This window comes from Puma concolor, chromosome E4, assembly GCF_028749965.1.
Source record: "Puma concolor isolate L17-30 chromosome E4, mPumCon1.1.hap2, whole genome shotgun sequence".
Classification (NCBI taxonomy): Eukaryota; Metazoa; Chordata; class Mammalia; order Carnivora; family Felidae; genus Puma; species Puma concolor.
The window spans coordinates 48,222,218-48,248,111 of NC_141683.1; the positions used below are offsets into that span (position 1 = coordinate 48,222,218).

A 25,894-nucleotide genomic window follows, 5' to 3' on the forward strand; every position below is an offset into this window, starting at 1 on the left:
GAGGAGCCTAGAAACCCTCCAGAAAAGAGCACATCCAATGCCGTGTTAAATATTGCAGAAAAAAGGTGAATCAGAATACAGCAGAATGTTTGTAAAATAGAGGTTAAAAGTATGGGCTCTAGAGTTAGAGTGTGGTGGTTAATAGCAAAGTTTCAAGTTATGACTTTACCACTATATAACCCAGTTTTCTTGTTTGTAAAAAGGATAATAACCTACCTACTTCTCTAATAGGGTGGTTGTAAGAATTAAATGAATTGGTATCTACAAAGCGTTTAGACCATCCTCTGACCCATAATGACTTAATAAATATTAGCTATTATTATTGTTGCTTTACTTCAGCAATTCATAGACTTCAGACTTGAGTCTTGAGGTGGAGATGAGGGTGACAGGGAGTAGGTGAGAATATAATAATGAAATAATGGTCTTGATTAAAATCTTGCTAATGTATTAGGGCATAAGAATTACCAAAAAAGGAGTATTTGTCACACTGTCAGACATGCCATGGTACCCACTGGACCAGGCTGGATCTGGAAGGTGATGGCTTACCCTGGATACCAGATACAGGTTCCACGTAGATCCCAGGCAGTGGGCCTCACTGAAGGAGACCAGGTCCCCAAAATGTAGGGCAAAGTCATCCCTAGATAATGTTCCTTTGCTATTTTAAGTTTCACTGTTTGTCATATGATATTTAGTCTTGGAGAAGCGTATTACTAATAAAAAAATAGTATGACTTATTTTTGAATAGCAAATAAGGTATTTGGAAGCCATCTGAGTAAATTCTCAGTTGTGTTCCTGCTAAAGTACGTGAAGTACATGCCACTTGCTCAGTAGGAAAGACTATTGGCAGACTCACAAGATGAATCATTGCTGAAATGTATTCAAATAAAATTAGAGAGCAGAACCAGGGATAGAGTCTAACAGGAAACAGGCCCCGTGGGTCATTCTGAGTTATAACTTTTTCAGCGTGTCTGTATGAGTTCAAGTTTATTTGGATAATACTAGGATGTACTGTATTGAGTAAGGGGAAGACTTTTCTGTAACATACGGGAAAGTTTTCTTTTATCAGTCAGGTTTTATCATCTGGATTTTCACTTTTTATGCAAGTTTCCCCCCTTCATTTTAGAATAATTTTGGTCAATGTTTTTTCAAGATATGACTAACTTATATTTTATTGTTTTTAGAAAAAGCTAAGGAGTCACAAGGACATTTTTTTTTTTATCAGACTAAAACACGACTGCACAAAATTTGAAATTCATCCTTGGTTTTTATCTGAAACTTGATAAAATAATCCAAATTGATACTTTCTAGTCTTCAGCTTCCAAAGCACTTTTTGCAATCCCTTTTTCACTCTGCATGAAGAGTTTTGTTTTTTGTCTGTTTGTTTTTTAAACTCCAATATGGGCATGTAATTTCCCTGCTCAAGACTTTTTAAGTGTTATTGACCACACCAGGCCTGCTCCAATCAGGCTTCCAATCTGATTTCTCTTTGTGTCTGTGCTCCAGATATTCAGGACTTACTTCTGTTCTTCAGTGTATAGCCTTCATTCTAAATCAGATATCAGAAACCCAAATATAGGCAGAGGCAGATTAATGTAAAGTAAAACAGGTTGGTTGTAAGACAGTAGGCAGTGGTAGCATGGATGGCAAATTGAATGAAAGTAGTTGCTCCTTGGTTCAGCTGGTTGCTACCATGTGTTAGAGCCTCTCGTTTTTTTCAAGAAATCTGGAAATTTCTTTATTTTTTTCTGTAATCGTCAAGTGTATATGGCCCCTCAAAGATGTCCACGGCCTAATTCCCTAAACTTGTGAATATAATACAAAGATGTCCATGCCCTAATTCCCTAAACTTGTGAATATAATACCTTGTAGGACAAAACAGACGTCATAAAACCCACTCCCCCCCACCCCCAAAAAAGCAAAAAACAAAACCCAAAGCAAAATAGACTTCAGAGGTGTGATTAATCTAAGGATCCTAAGACAGGAAGCTTATCCTGGATTATTTGGATGGACCTAATATAATCATAAGGGTTAGAAGAGGGAGACAGGAAGGTCTTAGTCATAAAAGGAAATGAAAGAGGAGGGAGAGAAAAGAGGGAGAGAAAGAGACAGAGACAGAGGGACAAAGAGAGAGAGAAAGCAGCAGAGATAGAGATGGGAAGTTATTTGAAGACGCCATACTTACTGGCCTTGACGATGGAAAGAGGAACAAAAGCAAAGAATGCAGGTGGCCTCCAGAAAATATAAAAAGTTCTTTTCTAGAGCCTCCAAAGGGAATGTATCCCTGCTGGCCTGCAGACTTCTTGATTTTAAGACTTCTGACCTCAAAACTGTAAGATAATAAGTTTGTATTGTTTTAAGCTGCTCAACTTGTGGAAATTTGTTACAGCACTAATATGAAGCTATTAGAAACCCAGGAGTTATTTTCTGGTAAGAGACTAGAGTTATTGATTAATTCCAGATTTTTAATACATTTTTTATTGATTTTTTTTAAAATTTTTTTTTTAACATTTATTTATTTTTGAGACAGAGACAGAGCATGAACGGGGGAGGGGCAGAGAGAGAGGGAGACACAGAATCGGAAGCAGGCTCCAGGCTCTGGCCCAGAGCCTGACGCGGGGCTCGAACTCACGGACCGCAAGATCGTGACCTGAGCCGAAGTCGGATGCTCAACCGACTGAGCCACCCAGGCGCCCCACAGTTGTTTATTAGAGTCAGAATCCAAACAAAGCCCACACATTACATTTGGTTTTGTCTTTTAGTTGCTTTTATTCTGTAACTGTATCCTTCACCCACCTACCCCCACCAAAGTCCTACTTTTCCCTTCCATTGAATTGTGAAGAAACTGGGTATTTGTTCTATCAAAGTTGCGTGGATACTACTTAAATTTTTCTCTTTTTTTTTTCTCCATATTTCCTGTAAACTAGCAGTTGGACCTAGTGGCTTGACTAGGTTGACTAGATCTATTCTTAGTCTGCTTGGGCTACCATAACAAAATACCATAGACTGGGTAGCTTAAACAATAAACATTTATTTTTCTCACAATTCTGGGGGCCTGAAAGCTCAAGAAGTTGCTGGAAAGATAGGTTTCATTCTCAGACGTCTCTTGGTTTGTAGGCGGCCACCATCTCTCATGCGTGTTCACATGACCTCTCCTTTGTGGACACACAGAGAGAGGTAGAACAAGTTGTCTGGTGTCTCATTAAAACAGCACTAATCCCTTTATAAGCATCTTCCCTTCATTTAACTGAAGTTACCTCCCAAAGGTTCCACCTCCAAATATCACACTGGGGATGAGGGCTTCATCATGTGACTTTGGGGAGTGGAGTGAGACATAGTTCAAACTATAGCAATACGATTCAGTGGCTTTGTTTATTGGTAACAATATTGCATAGGTGAGAGAGACCCTGTTCTTCACATTTCATCACACCATAAGAATATGTCTGGTTGACTTTCATTTAGTGAGGCTAAGGTCGGATGACGCCCACTTCATCTGTAAGGTTTGCCGTGAGCATTTTTATTCATTGATTCAATATATTATTTTATTAGGAGACATATACAAGTGTCAGACGCTCAACTGACTGAGCCATCCAGGCGCCCTGGTCTTGGTGATTAAGACATGGACGTCTTTGGGAGCCACAGTATTGCCTACCACAGATGCAAAAATATGTTTTATTCACTTTTAGGTGAATTATATTTCAAAATAAAATATCGAGAAAGAGAGAGAAAAAAAGGAGAAGCAGAAAAAGGAGGAGGGGAAAGAACAGCATCAGGAGCTCAATATTCAAAAAATTTTTTTAGCATTTATTCATTTTTGAGAGACAGAGAGAGACAGAGTGCGAGCAGGGCAGGGACACAGAATTCGAAGCAGGCTCCAGGGTCTAAGCTGGCAGCACATAGCCTGATGCAGGGCTCGAACCCACAAACTGTGAGGTCATGACCTGAGCCAAAGTCAGAAGCCTAACCGACTGAGCCACGCAGGTGCCCCAGAGCTCAATATTTTAAAAACTGAAATATGAAATATGTGGTAACTTAGTAGACCCAAGAGATCTGAATCTGAAACAAACAATGAAAGATTCAGGAGGAATTGTTTTTTCCCACTGTAGATCCCTAGAAGCTCAGAAGTTATTGGCACCAGGTACCTGTGAAAGTAGGGTGAAAGCGAGGCAGAAAACAGGATGACTGATTGACATTTTGTGTAAGTAGTCAGACTACTTCCCTCACTTTCTGCAGTTAAACCTTGGCAGAAAGCTAGGGACTTATATAGAGAGGATAGAATGAGGATCTGTGGACTAGAGAACAACAGGTAAAATTGAAGACATAAGTACCTTACCAAAGTCAGAAGCTTTATAGTGTTTTATACTGAAGTGTATATACTGAATGTGTTATATACTGAATGTTGTGACACTTGGTTTTCCCATATATAAAATAGGGACCCAAAAAAGTCATTTAATAGGTCTGCTTGGGGGATAATGAACTTAAGTGTTTGGCACTGGTGTCTGAAACATATATAAGTGGCCCCCAAGGATGATTTTTAAAATAATCGGTATGGCCATGCATTGAGAGAAACCCTAGAGGTAAGCTGGATCCTTTCCATTTGCCTGGTCTTGACCCATCCACCCATCTATATCTGTAATGAGCTGAAGATGAGCCTAAGAAAAGGTATTGAAATTGAAGAACAGGTAGAATAGGAAATATAAGAAAAAGCAGAATGGGCATGGTAGTGGTCTACTCTTTTTTTTTTAAATAAATAAAATAAGGACATGTGTGAGTAGACAGTATCTGTATCTTTACAAATATAGTATAGATAACACAATTTTAGGTCACTTTAAGTACCTAAAAGCAATAAACTAATTGGTAAATTTAGGCTCCAAATAGATTTCTTGCTAGAATAGTTTACTGAGTACATATTATTGCAAATATTATTTTAAATTATAAGTTTAATATAATCATGAAGCAACCTTATAGAGAGTTTGGGAAATAAAGACAGGGAGAGAAATTATCTCCATAAATTCATAAATTAAACACCACCATCACTGACATTTTGGAATCTCTTCCTTAAAGTTTCCAATAATCCACGTTTAGATAATTTTTTTTACATATTTGTATTCATAATAAACATACAACTTTATATTCTGCTTTTACAAATTTAATTCACACAAGCATTTTTATATTGCTACAGAGTCTTTCAAACTCTGTCATTAGATTCAGTCTAATATTTTATAATATTGACTTTATTTTTAGAAATTGAAGTCATATTAAACTTTGTGGTACATAGAATTATTGTGATGAACAACTTTGCATGGTTTGGGATGGTTTTCTTGTAATCAATCATAGACTTTTTTTCATAGATTTTTTTAAAGATTTTGGACAATGTAATTATATAATCAGATACTTCAAATTACAAATGACTCTAATTAGAAGTGTTAGGTGGCAAGGAAACCATTAAGTTAATTTTCAGCCAGAGTTAAACAATCAAAAATACTAAGTTATTGAAAATAATATTTCTCTTAAATTTATACCAAGGAAACTGAAAAGCCCTAAGCCCACTTGGGAGTCATTTTAAAGTATTTTAATCTTAAAAAAGATTAAAATCTGTCAATTTTAGATAAAGTTCATAAAAGAATAGAATTTACCTAGCTTTACATTATTAAAAAACTCTGATAGGATTTTATTCAGATTGTTTAAATTGGTATAAACTATGGTAATGTTGGAAACTCTAAAATGGTGAGGATAGCTACGTTTTCTACTTTATTTCTGATTATCATATAACTAATGAGTTACACTGTAACTTTAAATGAGAGCTATTTCAATTTGTTGTGTCAACTCTGTGATATTCATCCACTCATGCATCATCTTGGAAAAAATTTTCCAAATCATTAACATATTCAAATCACATTCCAAGTAGACTGAGCGATGACCACGTAACAATTACATCAAGTTTCGGTATTTTTACACAAAAATGATAAAAACCTTAGTTCAGGAAACTAACTTTGAGGTAAAGGTAGTTTATTTAGTGTAAGATTATTATTTAATTCAATATGAATCTTTTGGATGCCTCACCTCTAGGAATTTACTGTCTTTCTATTGGGCAGACTAGGCTTGAACACATTACACAATTGGAAGAAAACATAAGTACATGAAATCCAATGTTAAAACATTGATAAAGGTTAGTAATCAGGGTTTTTTATTTAAAAGGGACTATATAATAAAAATATACATATGTACTAAACACTCACCATGTCTCAAAGGTAAGTCCAACTGAATGGATAATAAATGAAACTAAGTTGCTGCCTTCAGTGAACTCATAGTCTACAGAACTCAGAAGATCAAGAGTTGGTTTTTCCTTTCGCCTTTCCACTCTATGTTTTTTATCTATCTCTATCATAGTGATTTTCTAACCGTGTTGAATTTAATATTCTATAAGTTCTATAGAGAGCTGCAAGCAAAGGGGAGTAGATGGTTAGTTCTGAAGAAGATCAAATTGTATAGGAATTGATATTTCCAGTGCATTAGAAGAATCAGAAGATATATGTAGAGAAGAAGAACAAATTTCCAGGCCAAATGAATTGAATACTCAAAAGTACTTGGTTGTGAAAGAGCATAGGATATTCAGGTGAGGATGTATTTATGGGGGGTAGGAGCATAGGGGTGAGTCATGTGAGGCTCAGGATATCAATGGGGACCAGTTATGAATTCCAATGCCAATAAGTTCCAATTTTGTTTTGCAGGCAACAGGGATAAAATGGAGGATTAAAATAAGAAAGTTATCAGATATGGCAGTGTGGATATTAGATAAGAATGTGAAAATTCTGTTTAGTAGGAGACCAGTTAAAGGCTATTTTTATGATCTTGGTGACAGATTATGAGAGGGCTAACGTAAGGTAGTGGGCTAGAAGGTACAGCACATAAAATCTTTCCAGGTTATAAACAATAGGATTCTCTTCTTTATTTCTTGCTTTTTGGAAGAATGGAGTGAAGAAGAGATTGTTTTTGAGGCCTAAATCTTGGGTGAGAAAAAAAGACTGGAAATGGAATTTAGAATCACTTATTAGAAGGAGAGTTGTAGTGTGATGATTAAGAATGTGAGGTGTGACTGGAGACAAGGAAGAACCTAATAAATCAGGGCACGTAGAAAAGAAGAAACACCACTATGTTTTTGTAAACAACATTCAGATTTTAAATAAACATTGACTGTATTTTTAGATTTTTTAAAAATTTTTAAGCAATCTCTACCCCCACCATGGCGCTTGAACCCACAACCCCAAGATCAAGAGTTGCATGCTCTACTGACTGAGCCAGCCAGGCACCCCATGACTGTATTTTTAAATCGCCAACTATTCTGGTACATTTTTATGCCAACTATGAGCCATTCTCAGATGATGTGTTAACATCAATGTTGCCTTTAAACTGGTGTTCTAAAATAATTTTGTGACAAGATGGGAAAATACTTTCATTACAAGTGCAGACAAAAACAGATACATTTTAAGGGGAAATTTGTACTAACTACTCACAAATGTTTTCTTTGTGAATGGCTTTTCTAACTTGCCTAAATATTAGCACCAGCAGTCCTTAGCTTCTTGACTCTGTGCCTACATTCTTAGAAGTAAAAACATGTTTTGAATAAGTTGGTTATTTTTAAGATGATTTTGAAACAGATTCTCTGCATTAAGACACTTTCACTGCTACACACTATTGTATATAAACAAGATGTAGTGTTTATAGGTGATTCCCTCTAATCAGATATCTTATGTCCTTATGATCAGAGTAATAGTAGTTTATGAATATTCTTGACTTGTTCTTTTGAAAATTTAATGTTTTAAATAGAAGTGGTAAGTGAAATTCTTTCTCTAGGTTTAATTATGACAAGGCAGAACTCATTTAGAAATCTGTGAATAGCATGAAATTTGAGAGGCTATATCTATGGCATCTTGAAGTTCATAATGAATGGAGAATTTCAAATGATGTTAAATAATTTTTTTTTCTTTTTTTATCCCTTGCCTCCCTCCTCCCCTCCTCCTCCTTTCTTCTCTTTTCTCTTTCCTCACTCCCTCCCTTCTTTCCTTCCTTCCTTCCTTCCTTCCTTCCTTCCTTCCTTCCTTCTTTCCTTCCTTCCTAGATTTTCAAAATAATAATAATTAGGCAATGAGGCCTACTATTTAGGAATGGGGAACTAAAATTAACAGTCACAGAAAGAAAACTTATTTTTTTCTTTCCTAACCTATAACTAATAACTTTAAACTGTGTTCAAACTACAGGTTTCTGAAAGTACTTTGATAGTGAACATAAAGCTCTCCATGGTAGTCTTTGAAAAATTGTGGGAAGATGGCAGAAGTCCAAAAAAGAGCTGTTCTGATACTTTTAAAAAGAAGAAAATGATAGAGCTTGGGGATTTCTTTTTTTTTTTTAATTTTTTTTTTTAACGTTTATTTATTTTTGAGACAGGGAGAGACAGAGCATGAACAGGGGAGGGTCAGAGAGAGGGAGACACAGAATATGAAGCAGGCTCCAGGCTCTGAGCTGTCAGCCCAGAGCCCGACGCGGGGCTAGAACTCACGGACCGCAAGATCATGACCTGAGCCGAAGTCGGCCGCCTAACCGACTGAGCCACACAGGCACCCCGAGCTTGGGGATTTCTAACTAGTAAACCTCACATCAATCCTTAGGAAAAATTTCTAGAATATATTATTAAATGGATAGCTTAGGGAAACTTGAGTAAAGTAGTTTCCAGTGAGAATCCAGCATGAGTTCCAAAAGAACCAGTCATGCTAAGTGAATCAGTTTTATTTCCGTTAGTGTTACTAGGTTGGTAGATAAGGGGATGCTATAAACACCATGTGGCTCCAGTGGCCTAGGTATTTGACTAGGTAAGCGACTGCTCGTGACCAACGATTATTGTGAGAGTAGGCTTCACCCCAACCTGATCATCCATTCTTTACTTCTTTATGGGTTTTGTTTGTAATGGATGTTTTTTAAAGGTAAGTCCAGGCCACTACATCCATCCTTATAATAATTTCATCTTGTTGATTTGGGGTCTGTTCTTCCAGCTTGCTAAGTAAGTTCATTTGAAGTTTTATTAGCTTTCACCTCCAGCTTTGTGCCTGCCACCTACATATTCAATAATAAGGCTCCTCTTTTAGTGGAACACAAAGCCCCAGATGATTCCTTCTGGCTTATGAATCTATTTGATGGATGAGGTACTGACTGCCTTTCTTCACAGAAAGAACATGATTTGTTTCTTGCAAGTTATGTGACTTTGTGTAAGCGCTGACTTCTCCAAACTCAGTTATCTCATCTGTAGAATAGGAATAATAGTATTATCTCAGAGTTCTTTTGGGGAGAGAGTAAATTATTGGCATAATATATGCATGCTAGTATATTATAGGAATTTAGTCGATAGGATGGTTATTATTAGATAGGATGTAAAGGTAGAGACAAGTGCCTTCACATGCATTAGGATGTGGGAGCAGAATGGTGAGAAATTATTATATCAGTTAATATTTTGGCTCTGTTAACTATTCAAAATATTCATAGAAATCTAGGAAAATAAAAAAACAGACTTAGTATCTATCCCCAAGCTAATCTAAAGAATATTACCATCTATGAAGCAAATAATAAAAATGCCCATTACAGTCTTCTATTCCAGGTTCCAGGGAAATTCTTTTATGGTCATGATTTAATTTTTAATGTAAACATCTCTTTTCTATAGAGGGAATGTAATTTTTTAATGTTTCTTTATATATATATATTTTTTGAGGGGGGGAGAGAGAGAGAGAGAGAGAGAGAGAGAGAGAGGAGCAGAGAGAGAGGGAGACACAGAATCTGAGCAGGCTCCAGGCTCTGAGCTGTCAGCACAGAGCTGGATGCAGGGCTTGAACTCGTGAACCACGAGATCATGACCTAAGCTGAAGTCGGAAACTTAACTGACTGAGCCACCCAGGCGCCCCATATAGAGGGAATATAGACATTCCATCCATGGGTAGATCAGTTGTTAAAATTATATTGTTTCCTGGCGTAGCTGAGGAAATTAACCATACCATACACAATTATCATTCTTAATCATATCGATGGCCTTAATTATTAACATTGTATACACTTATTATGGTTTTCATTAATTTCCTTGTTCTTGGAATCAAGACTTCTAGTTAAAGTCTTGTAACTTTTAAATATACATATGAAAATTAATATTAAAACTACATTTAGATTCAAAGGCAAACATTGTTTTGCTTCAACCTAAGAGATGGAGAAAAAGAAAAGTCAAAATGGATGATTATAAGTTATAGATTTCACCTTCAGAAATTAATTTTCACATTTACCAAAATGATATATTCAAGGAGTGACTTGAATACATAAAAGTACATACATACATAATTTTATGTACAATACATACATAGAAGTATGTTTGGACATAAAGATAGGGACTGTAGATTATTATGTCAGATCATAGTGAAGTGCATTCACTTTGCCCCATTTCTCTGAATTCTTCATGTATTAGAGAACACTTAATCATCCAAACAGGGTTTTTGGCTTGGCTCACTCAGTTCTACAGCTTCCGTTTTCATCATCCTGTCTGTTAGAGAAGGCGTTTCAGACAGAAGTGCTTGCCCCGAGGCCAAGGAGGTTGTGTGGGCTCAAGTACCTGCACGTTCACTCTCAGTGAAAACACCTTGCTTCTGAAGAAGTTTATAATTAGTAACAGTTTGAAAGCTCTCACTCTAAATGGAGAGAAACCATTTAGGGATTAGTTTGGGTATGTGTAAGAAACAAGGAGGTGATGAAAGATGTTTAGTGCCAAGTTCTGTTACAGGCACCTAATCTGATATTCCTTACATATAAGAAATTGTCTTCTCTTTTTGGTCCTTCCTTTTTCAGTGATGAAACTGACCCATCCCTTTGGAATGGGAAGTTTCTCGAGGGGGATTGGCTTATGAGAAAAGCAGGTTTGGTGTGTGAGATCATATCCTGTACCCAGTAAAGAAGGAGTTTACCCTCACACTCCTTTACTACAAACCAAACCAGTAGTTTTGCATGAAAACAATTTACTTTGCCCTTTGTGGGATTATTAGCCCTTTCTGTCTGTACTTAAGGATGGATACAATATTATCCTGTAAGGATGTTTGTAATAAAATGTGTCCTCTTGGTCATCAGGTAAGTAGTTTTCAAATTGTACAATTTTACCTCCAAGGCAATATGTGGCAATTCCTAGACACATTTTATTATCACACATGGTGGGGAGGGGTTATGTTACTGGCATCTAATGAGTAGAGGCCACAGATGCTACTAAATATTATAGGTTGCATAGGATAGCCCTCTATAGCAAAGATGTATCTGGTCCAAAATATCAATAGTGCAGAGGTTGAGAAATTGCATTAAATAAAAGTGTTTTGGGGATGGATGGTGGGCTATTTATGAGCACAGTCTGATAACAAACTCATAGAGCAGCAAATAACATGAAATCCTTTCCACTTCAGGTGTTTGGTCTCCTGGGGAAGCAAACTAATAGTTTAAGCAATGTACTACAGGCTTTGATAGAGGTATACAAAAGAAACTTTTACTGAGGAAAAAAAAAATGTTTAGCTTCAACTGAGAAGTTAGGAAGGCCTATTGTTAGTGACATTTTATGATAAAATGTGTGTAGTATTTAGCTGCTCTCAGTTGCAAGTAGCAGAAAAATCTGTCAATAAAGGAGATTCACATAACTGGAAAGTCTAGCGGAAAGTTAGCTTCAGTGTTGGTTTGTTTCAGCAGCTTAGTAATGTCATTATGGAAAGATCTGGTGTAACCTTCTGCCTTCCTGAAGGTCAAACTTCAGTTTAAAACCCATTCTCCTTCATGTTCATAAAATGGCTTACTAACTACACATCAGTTACAAGAGAAGACAGAATGTTAATTGTAGAATCCCCTGAGAAGAGTCGGGAAATATTTTTCACATAAATCTCACTTTATGTCTTACTGTCTCTAATTGCGTCACCTGAACTAGAAACTCCAACTAGGGTGTAAAATCATGCTGATTAGCTAGAGCTGGCCAAACTCATACCATGGCACCAGGGAAGTTGGATATTTGGGGTGGCTATTGAAAGAAACAAAAGAGATGGTAGGAAAGCAACTACGATGACTACTATATGCGGGATGAACTTTCAAGGCAGAAGAAACAGCTTGGATAAAGACATATAGGAAAGAAAGAGTTCAAACTGAATCTTGAAAGCAGTTGATATGTGGATGGAATCTAGGAGATATGGTGGGAAGTAGGAAGAAATAAAATTAGAAAGGAAGGCAGTGACAAATTTATAAAAGCATCTCAGTGCCATGATAAGGACATTATTCTGTAACCAATTCTGACCTGTTAAAGGATTTTAAGCAGAGGAAGGACATGATAGGAATTATGTTTTTAAAAAATTTCTTTGGTGGTATTGAGAAGAATGGAAAGAAATGAAAAGGAAGTTGAAAGTGGAAGCAAAGGGAACCATAATTTGAGACAACTGGCTTAAATCTCCTATTTTATTTTAATATAATAACAGTTATATGTTCTTGTTATGATGATTAAATTAGATGTGGAAAATGTGTAACACTTAGCAGGTAATCAAAATGTTAGTGATCATTTGTTCACATACTTTTGAGCACTGATTTGGCGTTTCATCTGTACTACTTACTATGTGAAGTAAATTACTATGTGAAATTAATTACCTTAAATGAGCCCATTTCCTCTTTAGTCCACCTTACATGATTATTAGCAGGACTAAGTGACATTATGTTTATAAAAAGGACAGTGTAACTGAAGGAGACCATAATAGCACAAGTCACTATAACTGTAATAAAGGAGATGACGAGGGCGCCTGACTAGCTTAGTTGGTTGAACATGTGACTCTTGATCTTGGCATTGAAAATTCAAGCCCCATGTTGGTTAGAGATTACTTAAACATAAAAGGATGAAGAGAGGTAGGGAAAGTGAAGATATACCTTAGAGAAAGAATCAACAGGGTTTGCTGATTGATATAGCAAGAAACCAGTTATGGCTCCTAGAGTTTTTGGTGTGAGCAACTGGGTAGATTGTGAGAACCAAGTTTTATTTCATGTTTTGAACATTTTAAATTTTAAATGTTGGTAAGATACATAAGTTGAGATATGTAAGTTGAGAAGTCAGGGAAGAAATTGGATACACAACTCTAGAGCTTAGTGATGTCTATACCAGGAATATAGATATGGGAGTTGACAACACATCTGTAGTAGTTACACCAAGGGAGCTATGAGATAGGTTATGGAGAATGAGAGTACAGAAAGGGAAGGCATCAACAAGAGTGAAAAACCTGAAGAAGTCTACATTTAGGAGGTTGGTAAGAATGGTGGAATCAGCAAAAGAGACTGAGAAGTAAAAGCAATGAGTTAACAAAAAAATATCAAGAACATGTAAGTTCCTAAGAAGGAAGAAATGATCAGCTGTGTCAAGCTCTGATGAGAAGCTAAGTAAGGTAAACACCAAATTCATTCATTTTAGCAGTATCTGGCCTCTTAACCCTTAACAAAAGCAGTGCCAATGGACTTCTGGAGGTGAATTCTAGACATAAATGGTCTGAGAAGTGAATGAGAAGAAAGGAACTGGATACAATATAAGTATACAATTCCTTTTAAAAAAAATTCTGGAAAGATTGAGAAAGATATCTCTTTAAAAAAAAAAAAATTACCACAAAGGAAAATTCTGAAATAGAGCTGAGAACTGACATAGAATTTAAGGCAGAATGTAAATACCAGGAAGATTTTATTGTTGCTTTAGGGTAGGAATTCTAAAACATAATTGCCTTTGATGGAAATGATACAGCTGGAGGGAAAGGGGCTAACTGAAGGAGCAAAGACCATAAGCAGTTGTGAATTCTCAGACCAGGGTATAGTGAGAGATAAGTTTTTGAGACGGGGATGGTTGCATTCTCCTTCATAACAGGATGGGAAGAAGGAAAAGAGGGCACAGAGGCAGAAGGGTTTACAGGTTTAGAGAGGAAAATCAAGGAGTGCTGGTCTGATCAGTTTTAGGTATGGGTTTTTCTTCATTCATCTTGCCTGGCATTTGGGTCTTTTCCAATTGAAAACCTGTTTTCTTTTTAAAACATTTTTTTTAGAACTGTTTTAAGTTTACAACAAAATTGAGAGGAAAGTAGAGATTTCCCATGTATCTCTTGCACACACACAGGTCTAGCCTTCCATTATCAACATCATTCACCACAATGGTACCTGTTTTGTTTTTTTGTTTTTTTTTTTTTTTAATCAAGGATGGACCTACATTGACACATCATAATCACTCAATGTCTATAGTTTACCTTAGGATTCACTGTTTGCGTTGTATATTCTATGGGTTTGGACAAAGTATATAATAACATATATCTGTCATTATATCATACAGGCTATTTTCACTACCCTAAAAATCCTCTGTGCTCTGCCTATTCATCTCTCCCTGCCATACATTGCCCTACTGCCACCCTTGGCAACCATTGATCTTTTTACTGTGTTCATAGTTTTGTCTTTTTCATAATATCACATAGTTGGAATTATGCAGTATGTAACCTTGTCAGATTGGCTTCTTTCACTTACTAATATGCATTTAAGTTTCCTTCGTGACTTTCCATGGCTTGATAACTCATTTTTTTAATGCTGAATAATCTTCCATTGTCTGGATGTACCACAGTTGATTTAAGCATTCACCTACTGAAGGACATCTTAATTGCTTCCTAGTGTTGGCAATAATGAATAAAGTTGCTATAAATATACACGTGCAGGCTTTGGTGTGGACATAAGTTCAGCTCCTGTGGATGAATTCCAAGGAGCATGCTTGCTGGATCACACAGCAAAAGTATGGTTTGGTTTTGAAAGAAACTGCTAAACTGCCTTCAAAAGCAGCTGTTCTGGGGCTCGGTTGGTTAGGTGTTTGAGTTTGGCTCAGGTCATCATCTCACAGTTCATGAGTTCGAGCCCCGCATTGGACTCTGTGCTGACAGCTTGGAGCCTGCAGCCTGCTTCAAATTCTGTGTGTCTCACTCTGCTCTTCCCCCACTTGTGCTCTGTCTCTTTCCCTCTCTTTCTCTCAAAAATAAATAAGCTCTAAGAAAAATTAAAACACTTTTTTAGTGTCTGTACCATTTTGCATTCCCATCGGCAATGTATGAGAATTCCTGTTGGTTCACATCCTCACTAGCATTTGCTATTTGATATAATGTTCTAGATTTTGGCCATTCTAATAGGTACGTACTGCTATCTCATTGTTTTAATTTGTGTTTTTCTGATGACCTGTGATGTGGACCATCTTTTCATATGCTTATATATTTTTTCATGTGCTAATAAATCCTTGTATTATATTATAATAAACTTCTGTTGCATCTCATTTCTAATTCCCCCCCCCACACACAAATTGTACACATTGTATTTATATATCTGTTTTGGTGAGGTTTCTGTTCAAGTCTTTGGCCCATTTTTTAACTGGGCTATGTGTTTTCTTATTGTTGAGTTTTAAAAGATCTTTTCATATTTTGGTAAGAGTTCTTTATTAGATGTGTTTTGCAAATACTTTCTCCTAATCTGTGGCTTATCTTCTAATTCTTTTCATATTGTCAGTTGCAGAGCAGAAGTTTTTAATTTTAATGAAGTCCAGCTTCATTATTCAAATATTTCTTTTCTGGATTATGTCTTTGGTGTTGCATCTGGCAAGGCATCACCACACCCAAGTTCATAGGTTTTTTTTCCTGTTATCTTCCAGGAATTTTATAGTTTTGTGTTTTACAGTTAGATATAATCCATTTTGAGTTAATTTTTGTGAAGGGTATAAGGTCTGTATGTAGATTTGCTTTTTTTTTTTTTTTAATGTGGATGACCACCATTTGTTGAAGAATCTATCCTTGTTCCATTGTATTACCTTTGCTCCTTTTTCAAAGATCAGTTGACTTTATCTATGTGGATCTACTCTGGGCTTTCTATTCTGTTCTGTTGATGTATTTGGGTATTATTTTGCCAGTGCCACACTGTCATGATTATTGTAGCTTTATTTGTCTCATTTTCATACTGTTTGTTGCAGAAATGAAAAAAGATAACAATTTTTCCTTCAGTGCTTCCTTCACTAGTGTTTTTGAAGTGAGAAAGTAAAACTTCCTAATTATTATAATTGTAACTGTATCTTCTTATAATGTTTTTTGTTTATAGTCCATTTTACCTAGAGGAGAACAGGTTTTTGTTAGTGCTTGTTTTTTCCATCTTTCCTTAAATATTATTGTATTTTTTACCTATTTCTCTTACCCAGACTAAATTCTCAGATATTGTTAAGTTTGTATGTGTGAGAGCTTTGGTTCATCTATTTCCAATAAAATTGATATGTCAGTCTAGAATATACTAAAGTCATGGATAAAAACAGCAAACCTGGATTAGATACATGGATTTAATTATTGGTTCTGCCCCTATCCAGCTGAAAGGATATTACATTATATTTTTCTATAGAACTTGTATGTTATTTTGAATTGGGTATGACCCTTGTTGCTAATAAATCCTTGTATTATATTATAATAAACTTCTGTTGCATCCCATTTCTAATTCCCTTCTTTCTAGCTCAATGACTTACCCCATTGAAAATAGAATCTAATATCTATTTTAACTGTTGTTTCCATTTAGAAAACATTCCTCATTATCTGGAGATTATTAGAACCAGGTTAATATTTCAAAAACTAAGGAAATGATGATCAAAAGCAGTACCATATTGGGTTTCTTGTAAATATTGTTACTTATTTTTACATAATAACACCACTTTCTGTACAACAGTTTGTCTTTCAAGAAACATTTTTTTAGAATGCTCATTTATTTATTTTGAGAGAGAGAAAGAGACATTAATGTTGTTTAGACATTAATAAATAAACATGTTCTTCAACACCAGTCTAGAACTTTGGAAGAAAATTTGCATAATTTTTGGAGTGAATTTTCTGCTTTAATCTAATCTGAAATACAAGGGATGCAAATAGGGCATTACTATTTTATAGCTATGAAAGCAGTTGGAGAGCTATGTAGAGAGAAATGATTTCGTCACAACCAGAACTAGGTAAGTTCCCTGGGTCCAAGCAGCACTGGTCTGGAATAGAGATCCAGAGAGACCAGGGCTGAGTTTTCACTCCACTGCTTTCTGTGTGATCTTGAGTGGCTCACTTAACATGTCTGAATTTGAATGGTATTTTCTGAAAAGCAGAGATCATAGCGTCTGTCTTGGTCAGTAATTGTAAGCATTAGCAATGAAACACTAGCCTGAGAAATTCATAGTAAACTCAGAATAAATAGTAACTATTACAACTAACACTCCTATTACTATTAATCCAACTGCTGCTTCTATTAATTGGCATTTCAGGATATTTTGGTTAAAATGCATATTAAAGAACTTTTCATGGGGCACCTGGGTGGCTCAGTTGGTTGAGTGTCCGACTCTTGATTTCATCTCAGGTCATGATCCTAGGGTCTTAGGATGAGCCCTGCATCAGGTTCTGTGATGAACGAGGAGCCTGCTTAAGAGTCTCTGTCTCTCCCTCTGCCCTTTTCCCTTGCTTGTGTTCTCTCTCTCTCGCTCTCTCTCTCTAAAATAAAAAAGGGGGAGTTTTTCATGTTGATGATGAATGTAAGCATATTTCTAGATGTTACTTATCCATGAGAAAGACACGTCATTTTGTCTTCTAACTGATGCGATAAACTGTGAGCAAAAAGCTTAAAAAAACCTATCTTTGTAGCTAAAAACTGTCTTAAAAGCAGTGATTCTGTATTTGTACTTCCCAATTCCCCATAATTATTGTTATATACTCTGGACATGTAATATTGTACAAAGCATGGGTCTTTATTCTTTTAAATGCGTCTCTGGTTCAAATGCTTTAAGCAAGAAACACTAAAAAACCAGTGCTGATTCTTATTCTCTTTTAATATTTATATGTCACCGTTTGGAGTCAGTTTTGGTTGCCGAGTAGATTAGATCGCCATTTAATGTAAATGCATAAAATATGACTAATAAACTGACTAGACTCTAGTGAAAGCTTAAGTAGCAATTTGAGCTAGTTAAAACACTTTCCTCCCAGGATTCATAACAGTTATTATTTAAGCAATGAGCCTTTAATTTATTTTTCCTCCTATCTGGAAGGTTCTCTTCTGTACCCAGTTAACCTCTGTTTCTCTTCAAGATCCCAGCTCAGATGCCACTTCCTTAAGGAACACTTAGCTGACCCTCCTCAGGCTAAGACAGTTTCCTTGTTAGGCTTTCTCATAGTATCGCATGTCTTTTCTAAGACACCTGGTAACTATTTGATTACTTGGTTGATTCCTGCCTCTTTGCTAGAACAAAGGCTCCACCAGGGCAGAGATTACCTTTCTTGACAAACAGTACATGATAAATAATATTTTAAATATATAAATGGCATTTGACCCTTACACTGAAGCCAGGTATCTCTAATAAAAACTGTAGCATTAATCTTGGCCTCCAGAAAGATCTTCTTACTAAGGATGGTTCTTTATTTTAAAATGTGTCCCATTAGATTAGGGCTCACAGGACCAAGACTTGGAAAGCAGAAATATAGGAATCCTCTTGGTGGTTGGGAATTATACTCTGAATTCAGAATCAGTGAATGTACGTCACCTACCTCATTCCACACTAAATATATAACCTCTAAAGCCACACTAGATATGAAGTAAGGGGGGAGAACACCTCAGAAAAAATATTTTTCTGACACACACATATAAAATACGTTCCAATATTTGGGTCATTAGTAATTTTTGTTGTCACTGTTGAGGTTGTGTTGTTAGTCACTGTGATGCTTACTAAAAGAAATGTATTCCACCAACAAGGATTTGGCCCTTTGTTTTCTTTTATTTATTTATTTTAAGTTTATGTATTTATTTTGCATGCATGAGTGAGGGAGGGTCAGTGAGAGAGAGGGAGAGAGAGAATCTCAAGCAGGCTCCACTCTCAGATTAGAGCCCAATGCGGGGCTCAGTTCCACAACTGTGAGATCATGACCTGAGCTGAAACCAAGAGTGAGCTGCTAAACCAACTGAGCTATCCAGGAGCCCTTGGTCCTGTGTCTTCTAATACACTGGGATAAATTTTAGGGGAGCCTGGGTGGCTCAATCTGTTAAGCACTCAACTCTTGATTTTGGCTCAGGTCATGATCTGCTGGTCTTCAAGTTTGAGCCCCACATCAGGCTCCGTGCTGACAGAGTAGAGCCTTCTTGGGATTCTCTCTCTGTCCCTCTCCTGATGTCTCTCTCTCTTTGTCAAAAATAAATAAATAAACATTAAAAAAATAATATAGTCAGACACATTTTAAAATTAAAAAATTGCTATGAGAAACAATTTCTCATAAACCCCTTCTAGGTTAAAGAAGAAAACATAAATCAAGACAGATAAATGAGTAAGTGAATCATTGTATTACCAAAGAATAATTATTATGTACATATTAACATGGTGTTGTCAACGAATGTTCATTGACATGAAAAATATAATGTTAAATGAAAATAATTAGGTTGAAGGTGGCTGGGTGACTCATTTGGTTAAATATCTGACTCTTGATTTTGGCTCAGGTCATGATCTCATGGTTTGTGAGTTCGAGCCTGTGTTGGGCCCTGTGCTGGCAGTGTGGACCCTGCTTGGGATATTCTCTCTCTCCCCTCTTTATGCCTCTACCCCGCTTATGCTCACTCTCTCTCAAAATAAATAAATAAACTTAAAATAATAATAAAAATAATAATTAGGTTGTAAATTTAATATCCTATAAAATTTCAATCTTGTCAAATACATATTACAATGATTAAGAAAGACTGACAAGTAATGTTATTATTGGTTACTATTTTCTTCTTTGTACCTTTCTATAGTTGCCAAATTTATTAAATTAGCAACTAATGCACTTTACAGCATATATAAAATAATGAATATTATTAACCTCTATTTCAGAAAGTCTTCCTCAGTTCATCTCAACACAATAAAAGTGAATTAACTTCTTAAACCTTTTCACATCCTTACCCCACAACTACTTCCCCCACATAGACTGCTCTTTATTCATGATCTATAAAATTCATCATTTCAAAAGTTACTATGAACTTTCCAAATGATATCCTTTAAAATAATAACGATACTTAACTTCATAACTAAGATCCCCTCATATTTTTAGCAATGGCATAGAGTATGGAAGATCAATGTTAGATTTTGTCATAGAAAAATCTTTCACAAAATAATTCATAATCTTTATAAGTGTTATCTGACATCTTTTTTTTTTTTTTAATTTTTTTTTTCAACGTTTATTTATTTTTGGGACAGAGAGAGACAGAGCATGAACGGGGGAGGGGCAGAGAGAGAGGGAGACACAGAATCAGAAACAGGCTCCAGGCTCTGAGCCATCAGCCCAGAGCCCGACGCGGGGCTCGAACTCACGGACCGCGAGATCGTGACCTGGCTGAAGCCGGACGCTTAACCGACTGCGCCACCCAGGCGCCCCAGTGTTATCTGACATCTTAAAGTACTTATGATTTAGTTTCCTTAACCACTGAAGTCTAACCAGGAAGTTCAATAGTTTGCCACTGCATTTGCAATAAAATGCAAGTTCCTTACAATAACCTGTCTCTGCCTTCCTCGAAGACTCATTTCACACCCCTCTCCTTTTTGCTCCTGGTACTAGTTACCCTAGACTCTCTTCTGATCCTAAAATGGACTCAAATTATTTTGCTTCTTGAGGTCTTAGGATTTGCTGTTCCCGATAAACAGTACCCTTTTATGCAGGTTTTTTCACATAGCTGGAGCTGTGCCGATATTCAAACATCACCTCTTACAGAGATTGCCTGTAATACATATCTTATTTGTTTCTTTCTTAGCTATTAGTATTTTGCTTAAATTTGGTACTGGTTTACACATTTAGCTGCTTGGTCTCCTCAATGGAAAGTGAGCTCTGTGAGAAAAGAATATTTGTCTCTCTTGTTCATCTCTTTTTCCATAGTGGCAAGAATATTTGTTTATATATATTTGAATATATAAATAAAGATAAATTGTTTTCCCATTCATTCCCCTACCCTCTAACACCCAGATTATAAAGAATTTGAATATAAAAAGTTGTTAGATTCACATACAGATGAAGTTTAAATAGTTCCTGAAGTTTAGCCAAAGAATTTTCAGTTTCAAAAAGAATAAAACTGGATCAAAGTTCTCATAAAATAAATATAGGAGACAGATAAAATCTAACCATTAAAGCATATTTCCAAAGGTATTAGAAAGTCACTGTATTCCATAAGAACCCTAATAACTATTATAACAAATTTTTGCAATTAATTTTATACTCTTTTATTACAGAGCCACATGGATAGATTATAGCAATAATTTTTTTCTTTATTGATTGAAACTATATTCATATTTAGAAATACTTCCTCCCTGCATGCTACATGTGTTTCTTTGTCTTACAATATCTACATGGACATTATTTACACCTATGCTGATGACTTATTTATGGCTCCTGTTTGTATATATCCTTTATTTTTCAGCTACATGGGTTTTTTCCATCACAATGGAAGCATTTGGTATTTTCCAATCTTTAATCTTCAAACATTTCTCTTTAAATTTCTCACAATTGCATAATTACATTGTGGATGGCCCCAAGACTCCATTTTATTGACACAGTAGAAAACACCTGACAAGGAGTATTCTCCGGGTCACTAAGATCCTTCTCTATGCTCGGTGACTCACAAGTAACATTTCAGACCCAAATACCAGTAAAGGAGAAGCTACCCAACCTGACTATAAAATTGTATTGCAGCTGTCTGCAATTGTCTTGGCTAAATTCCATTTTCCTTTTTATGCAAAATACATTAATTCTTAGTTTCCTATGACACTGCAGGTTTTGTGTCAACATGCTTTATAACATGATGACTTAATATATGTTGAAATACCTGTATGCCTAACTCTTTAACAGAGATCACCTTCCATGTTAACTATTCAAAAAGTTAAAAACAACAACAATACCTTTTTAGGGTGTCAATATTGGAAATTCCCATCAGAATTGGGAGTCAAGATGTAGCAGATGATTCTGTTGCCCCTGCCTTGCCCTATAAAAAATAATTTATACCATGAATTTCTTTTTGTTCTTTAGCAGAAATCAACATAATAAAGATTTAATAAAGTTTCAAAGTTTGGACAATAAAATCTTTGTCCAAAACAGAAGTGAACTTGACATTCTTATAAATAAATCTACCAAGATACATTTTTAACCCTTAAGCCTGAAACCTAGTTTAATATTCTTTTGTTAAATTACATCACACTTCTCCAAAATCCCTAGTTGCCCCAGAAATAAGACAAAGATAGGAAAGTACCCAGAACTTTAAATAAGGTAGGATTTATTAAAGAGTCTGGCAACAAGTTGATTAAACATGATGACACTGACCTTGGCCTAGAGTAAACACATTAAACTTCCCAAGCCTGTTGGAAATTGCCTAGGGAACCCAAGCCTCTTACCCTAAATTTGAGGAATATCCAGAGATTGAAGAGCATAAAAGGACTTGTGCCTCAATAGAAATAATTATAAAGATAACATAAAATGGTAGCTGGAAAAACAGTGAGTTCAAATATCATTAGAAATGAATCAGTTTAGAATGTGAACAATTTCCTGGTGTTTATAGAGAAATATTTCTCTAAAGCCCTTGGAACATAAATATGTATTGTGACTCTCCAGGAGAGGGCTGTAGTAAACTGATTTTTAGAAATGTGAATGACCATGGAACAATTTTGTCCCAGGACATTTCATGGGACTAATGCTTCAATGCATACCACTTAGTAAATCCTGCTGTACTATCAACTTTTGCTTATTCAGGTACTGATTGGCTAACTTTTAAGATATCCTCTCTTTGATTATTGTCTATTTTATGTTGCTAATCATGCCAATAAGTCATTTCAACTAAATTATAGTTAGGGAAAGGAAGAGATAAAATATAAAGCAGCATGTCTTGCTAATTATTTATAGCTCTAGGTTTTGGTTTTAACTTGGTGAATGGGACACTTATTTGAATGGCTGATTAGAAACTAGCCCTCCTCTTTCTAGCAATTTTTCTTTTTTTTTCTTCAAAATGGTTTATTTTTTATAAATATAACTTATTGTCAAATTGGCTTACATACAACACCCAGTACTCATCCCAACAAGTGCTCTCCTCAATGCCCATCACCTATTTTCCCCTCTCCCCTGCAAGCCTAGCAATTTTTCATTCTCTCTCTCTCTCTTTCCCTCTGTCTGTCTGTGTCTCTCCCTGTCTCTCTTTGTCTCTCTCTCTTTTTTAGAATTGCCCCTCTCTTCTCCATTACAGCATGGGAGTTGTGCTCTTTCTACAGTAAGATCTTGCTTCCTGGCCATAGTTGTTAGATTGTAGGTGGCCACTTGACCCAACATGGGTCAAAAAGGTTTACGTATACAATAGGCAGCCAGATGTATAGTAATAAATATTATCCTTGTTATAAAAATGATCAGGACAAGAAGTAGAGACATGGAAATTATCACCCTCAACTGAGAAAGAAAGCAGAAAGAAAATCAAGAGAGAATGACTTTGACAGAGATAAGGGAAAACAACATTTCAATGAGGTGGGGTCAAATATACAACAGTGAAGTCAAACCAAATGAAAACTGAAATTCACAGTGGTTGGGAAAGACACAATAGACATGCAATGCCAGCATTAGAGCATTCTATAGATAATTTTCCCATTTCTTTGAAACAAAAAATCTTAGTTTGTGGAGCCTATCTCCTGGCTTCTCCATAGGATTTCCAAAAATCCCATATTGGCTTGTCAGTAAGATGGGGTTGGAAATACCCAAAGGAGTCTATTTACATAAGTGACTGTTAGACCATCAGGAACAGAATTCATTCTAAAAGAAGGATGAGTCAGTCCCAAGTCAGAGGGTCAGTGTTCCAATGGCAAGGTAATTCTGAGTAAAGCTGGGGATGTGTCGCCGAGCTTGTCCTTTTATTTAACCCCCGCCCCCAGAAACCTGTGTGAGAGCCCTAAAAGAAGAGATAATAAAAACAAGAGATATGTTTAAGAACTTGAGGGGACAAGGAAACAGTTCTTTGTATCCTGTGTAAAAGAGTGTAGCAAAGCTGTGGAATAAGGGAAATGTTCCCTTGTGGCTGCTTTTGGAGCAGGTTGAGTTACGGACCAGGCACAATACCCGGAAAAGAGAAGATGCAGGAGAGAATATAAGCAACCAGAGACAACAGAAACCAAGAAGAGGAAGGAACAGCTTGTGGTATCTGTGCTAGCTATGAAGCACGAATGTGACAAACTCAGATGCTTCGAAGCATGAGTTAGGAAAATCTGGAGTTCCTGCATTTGTGGCTGAGAGACAGAGGCAGAAAAATGCTATTTCATTCCTATTTTTATGGTCTCTTTGTTTAATCTGGGAAAATGCTCCACTTGCTCTCTTTTAAAACTCTACGTGTATAATTATCATCATAGAATCAACTTAAATGACAAAAAAGAAGAGAACTTTACCACTTCCACTTCACCCAAATCAAGACTCAGTTGATGTATTCTCTGAAAACTCCAAGGAAATTACACTCTGATAAAAAAAAAATTACTCACGTTGATGTACTTTATTTCAGTGTTGCACTGCTGCAAGTTTTATCTTCTCATTTAGCAGGTCCTTCAGAGCCTTTAGTGTTAAATCACATTGTCCCTTAGGTGTCCCTATGGCTAGTATTCTGGAAACAAATATTCAGTTCACATATTAAAGAATTTGTTATGTGTCAGTAGCTTTTAAAGAGCTTTACACATATTGTCTGATTAATACCTTCAACAGCTCTGAAAAGAATGCATTGTTACATCCGTGTTAGAGATTGAGGATTAAAAAGTGAAAGTTTTACCCAGTGCCATGAAGTTAATAAATAGCAGAGCAGAAATTTAAGCCGAATTCATGTAGCCCTTCATTGCTTTGCTACACTGCAAAGACGAGTCATTAAACGTGCCTCAGCTAAGTCAGAATTTCAATGTTGCTACACATTTTACTTTTTCACTGCTCAGAGATAAAATGCTTGATCATTCCCATTTATTGGAAGTATGAGATTCTCCACTTCATTCAAGGACACTACTTGGGAGATATTTCCACCGTTGAACCAGAACTGTGTCCCTTTCACTTTGTCCTATTTCGTGATAGCCTGAAATTTATCCTGTAATATCTGCATCTAAGCATTATTCACTGGGAGCTTTTTCTGAAGAAATCCTGAACTATGAATATTATTATGAGTTTTCTCATCTCCTCTCATGTTGCTTTTCAACAAGTTAGAGATAATATTATAATAATCGGTAATTGCACGGCTTTGGATAAACCTCATGGCTATTATACCAACACCACACTAATAATATGTTTACATAATATAATGCATTTTTATTTTTGTGTAAAGAGAATTTTACTCTTCACACTATTCTATTTCTTCTCATTTTATGTGGACCTAGCAAAGGCAAAGGTTTCAAAATAGCAAATTGTTAAACTTTAATAGTAGAGGCTACCCTTATTTACATGACTCAGTTGGGGAAATGTTTAGTATTACACCATACCCTGAAGGTTAATAAACCCGGGCTGGGTTAGACCAGGGAGGCAGGGGGAGGAGATGAATTCCAGAGTGAAGCAAGGAAATAGAGAAACAATGACATGAGAAATATTATCATCAGATTAGAAGATAATCTCTTTCCTTGCTTTCCAAAGAGGAAAAAGGAATGAAAGGAATATATGAATAACTGCAACCAGGAACAAAAAGCAGGGTGTGTAAATAGTATCTCAGAAGCCACGTTAACTTTGCAAAAGAGTAGGGAAAAATCAAGAAATAAGGAAATAGAGAAGTTGGTGGGGGGGGTAGGAAGAAATCATAGCTGAACATACCAATTTTATTG

The 25,894-nt window shown here is 36.0% G+C and overlaps 1 long non-coding RNA gene across 3 annotated transcripts in view; it reads right to left on the reverse strand.

Annotated features, from left to right (window-relative positions):
- The window catches only part of LOC147572646 (uncharacterized), a 37,273-nt gene extending 12,436 nt beyond the window's left edge, over positions 1-24,837 (reverse strand). Inside the window, exons 1-3 of one of the 3 annotated variants that reach the window (XR_015246305.1) lie at positions 24,590-24,837; positions 21,989-22,071; positions 2,718-3,152 (exon numbers count right to left, since the gene is read on the reverse strand). This is a non-coding gene — a long non-coding RNA (uncharacterized LOC147572646). Of the gene's footprint in view, positions 1-2,717; positions 3,153-16,273; positions 17,580-21,988; positions 22,072-24,589 lie in introns of those variants that run through there. The other 2 variants (XR_015246303.1, XR_015246304.1) reach the window with 2 other exon arrangements.
- Positions 24,838-25,894: the final 1,057 nt, after the last annotated feature.